Source organism: Lygodium microphyllum, chromosome 17 (genome assembly GCF_053477565.2).
Source record: "Lygodium microphyllum isolate KBCC chromosome 17, Lygodium_microphyllum_v1.1.10, whole genome shotgun sequence".
Taxonomy (NCBI): Eukaryota; Viridiplantae; Streptophyta; class Polypodiopsida; order Schizaeales; family Lygodiaceae; genus Lygodium; species Lygodium microphyllum.
Window position 1 is genome coordinate 52,761,145 of NC_141151.1, and position 4,412 is coordinate 52,765,556.

Genomic DNA, 4,412 nt, shown 5'->3' on the forward strand with positions numbered 1-4,412 from the left:
CTCGGCCCGCATTTTTTTTGTTTGAGTACCGTTGCTATTTGCGTTGCTATTAGCATCACATTTGCGACACCACTATTTTACGTCACAAATTGCCGTCACTATACCTGGATATCCTTGTAGTACATTCTATCAATCCCATCTATTTTTGCTAGTGATGGTCTTCGCCCATAGGGCCCACACATATGCCCAACAATCAAAACCTCTTCAACTCCAAAGACTAGACTTTTTTCCAAAAAGAGTTAAATGCACCTCTTCTAGACGCGTCAAAATCCTCTCACAAACCACAATATAGTCTATAACAAACTGCATGCATCCATGAGCATCCATCTATTCATTCTTTTCATCCACTACACACCCTTGATTGGAACATCATCCAAGAAGGGCATTGTCAATTGTGGTATAAAATCCCTCAGTACCCTATTCATAGCATTTGTCATGTGTGCCACTGAGTTTGATGCACCTTGCAGGAGAGTACACATCCATACTAACCCCAAGGGAGTCTTTATGGTAGTGTAACTATGCTTTCTTCACAGGGTTGCTTTACGATAGCTCCATGCAATAGCATGCAACTTCTATGAACCTTTCATGTCGAGTTCACCAATGTTGGAGGGGTTTTTATCGAAAGGTGGAATCCACCGGGAATCAGAGGTAGAAGAAAGTAAAGATAGGAGATGGAAGAGAAGATAAAGAATAAACAAGAGGTAAACACAATAATGACAAAGCACAATGAACTGAATCAATATGTATTAAAAGAACCTAGAATCCTTCCACTACTCAGAAGCAATCTCTAGACATTAGATCTCCTGGAGCTTCTTCATAGTAGAACAAAACATGCATCAAAATTAAGCTCCTTCTTTGCTGCTCAGAACCCAAATCTAATGGCTTTGTTGGCTCCAAAAGGGAGGTAAAACTACAAGACACCTGCTCACGGATCTCGCAGATCACTTTTTCCTTCTCTTTCAGTTCAAACTACAATTTTCAGCTTGTTAACAATGATCGTGATGCACGCAATTTTGTAAATCTGCCTTTTTTATGAAAATCCCATAACTAACTGAAAAAGAAACTTGCTTTTTGTATGCCATCCTAATCTAGAAGCTTTTTTAACTTTTTTGAATTTTTACAATAAATAATATAAAAAATATGCTAAAATTATCCAAAAATCTAGTATTTTTAGATAATCCATGCCAGTCACACTAATACTAATGACTCATCACATTGACTCTCTTGATCAATAAGAAAGTCAGATGATGATTCATTCCATGCTTTTTCACACTATGTCCGGATAGCATCACGACTGCGCATATGCACGTCACCAAGATCTAATCCACCTATAGCTAGCATTTTTAGGTGTCCCAAGTAGAACTCGGATCATACAAGGGACTAAGTAGTTCCTAGGTGCATAAAGGATTTACTAACAAGAGCCCCATAGCACCCTAACACCTCCTACTTAATATGATCCATGTTGGGAGATCTCTTGCCATTGGAGTCGATCCATGCTTCCACGGCGGTAAAAACAACCCCTTTTGGTATGGAGATTCAACACCTATCCTTGGGGAAGGTATAGGGCTCCTCAATTTATATATGTTTTAATACTTAATCCAATTAGGATCTAATCTATAAAATCACAAATCAGATTGATGTCCTTAAGCAATTATGACTTCAAACAATCATGCAACTTTCAAGTGATGATTAATCTTGTAGCAATTGACATTTGAATTTCATGTATTGAGCTATTATCCTTGGAATTTAACTAGGGTATCTAGATTTTAGGGTCTCTAACTTCTTAGTTTAAGGTTTATAATGACATTCTTATAACCCAAGTTTCTTGGCCTTAAGTCAAATTCTTTAACTTAGAGATATTTCTGGTCTTTAAAATCTTCTAGACTAAAAACTATATCCTTGACTAATTTCTTCAGGGTTTCATTCTTAATAAATTTGTCTTGAAAAATTCCTCATGGTTTCTCTTAAGTTCTAGGTTTTTGTAGTTTTCATAATAGTTTCTAGCCTATAAGATGTTCTAATAATTTTCCAAGTGAATACTCTAAGATCGCCGTATCTCTTAAGAGACTTATCTTATTTCTATTGAATTCGAATAGAAAATTCTAGAAAAAACTGTGGTATCGAAATTGGTAAAGGGTTGTTATCCGCGCTCGTGACACTGTTAATGACTCTCGTGCTTGCAACTCCAACCATTGCTTCCACGTTAGTGGGTTCACTCGCGATTCCCGCTTTTGGATTCTTTTTCTTTAGGGCCATGACATAAATACGATTCGTAGAAGGAGAAGAACACGACACTAATATCGGCTAGCAAGGGTGTAAGACTCTTGATGATGATGATGGTTATTGTGGGATTCGATGATGAAGGCCTTGCGGATGGTTCTTGTTTTGTGGAGAGCAATAGTTCTCTCTCTCCTAGACAAGTAAGGGTAAGAACAAGAGTAGCTCTTTCTCTAGTATAGAGCAAGAGCGAGAGAATAGGTATGATCTCTCTGTCTCTCTAGTAGACAGATTAGGGATGAGAATAGAGGTATGAATTCTAACCGGATTGGTAGAATAGGATAGAGTTTCTCAGTATCTTCTCTTCTCAAATTAGAGTAGAAGAGGATGAGAGACCTTTAGCGTATCCTCTCCTTTCGTTGAATGGAATAATGTATCCTCGTCTCGTAAGTAGAGTCTCCTCCTCTCGAATTCATGGAGTAGAGTCTCCTCATCTTGGAATTGCAGAATAGAGTCTCCTCCTTCTCGATCAAGGCCTCGTCCTCATCAAGATTGCTCTTATCAATCTCTCTAGTTATCCCCATACCCTCAATTTATAGTTTTTGTAGGGGGTGTCGTTAATCAAAAGCACGTTAATTTTTACGTGGTTTTTTTTTTGGGAGGGGCTATTATCTTGCAATGTGATTTTGCTGAAGTTTGAATGATCGAGATGTTGATGCTTGTGATGATGAGGTCACTATTGTCTGCGATAATGGGATTGCTAATGTTCATGAAGAGATTTATGTTCGCATTATTGATTACCTCAACGACCGTTTTTTTTCTTTTTCTTTTTTTAAAACTTCTCTCCCTTCGATTTGGCATCAATTGAGCCTTCTTCTTTGCTGTTACAATGGCCTCAACTGCAGGACCCCTTCCGTGTGCTTCTCCGAGCTCGTCAATGCTATGACTCGCTTCTTCGTCATTGCTTTCTCATCACTCTAAACACTGTCAAGTCATTAATCATATATGCTAGTTTGAAAATTCATAGTTGATTTGATGTTGCCTCCTTTTTAGCCAAATATTCGTAGATTTTGGTCAATAAGATCAACTCCCATGAAAAATCAAAAGTCGTCAGTTGAATGTCATTTGATGGTAGCCGGTATGGCAATCACGATCAAAAGAAAACTTCGCATTGTCTTCCTCATTTGTTTTCCTGCTTCTCTCAGTCCATCGTCACCTTTTTGCATCGTCATCCTTCTCTATTGTATCCTTCGTTGTCGGATTCGTTTGTGAGCTTCATCGTTCATCTTTTGGCCTAGCTTACCCGCCCTTCGACTTCTTTGCATTGTTTTGCATACCATCTCTTCATCTTCTTCGTTCATCCCCTCAGCAACAGCTTTATTCTGCCCTTTCACTTCGTCATTTCTCCTCCTCTTTCCCACCATCAACATACCCCACTCTCTTAAATAATCAATGCCATCAAACTTTGCTGCAGCAATAAAGCTACAGCTTATAAAAGCTTCAGAAAAGCTTTCACCAAATTATCATTTGGCGCCAATTTGAAAGCAAAAAGCATTCATAAATTTTCCTTGGTACACGTCAGAGATTACGTTCTTTTTCATCAACGTAGGCCACCATGACATGCTCCTCTTTTCTTCCAAAGTTATAATCTTTAGTTCTCATGCTTGCTTTTGCATAGTTAATTTAGAGTTGATTTGAAACATTCACATGATCTTTTCTTGTGACCACACTTTTCTTTAATCATGAAAGGAATAGAAGATCATTGGACGATTGACAAATCTATTGTTGGTCAATAAATTTGACCCTCAGTATTATGTCTAGTCAAATCAGAAACTGGATAAGTAGTATCATCATTTGGCATTGTCAAGATGGGAATTTGTATAGTGGATCATTCTCTTCCTTGAATTCTTCTTGCATCTCATAAATTGTGACCAAGTCAGTATAAATATAACCAAATCAATGATCATGATCATTATGCCCTTTTGTGCAATGCTTGCAATGCTTTGTCTTGGCAGCTTATCAAACTCTTCATATGCTTCTTGTAGGCTTGAATGCTTGACATGCATGACTCTTTTGAGTTTTCAAAACCAGATTTCTTCATATGAATTTGTTTCTCCATGCAATGTGCCCTATCAAAGATCATGCTTTGGAAAAGAACTTTGTGCCCATTCACTCATGTAGTATGCAAATTTGAG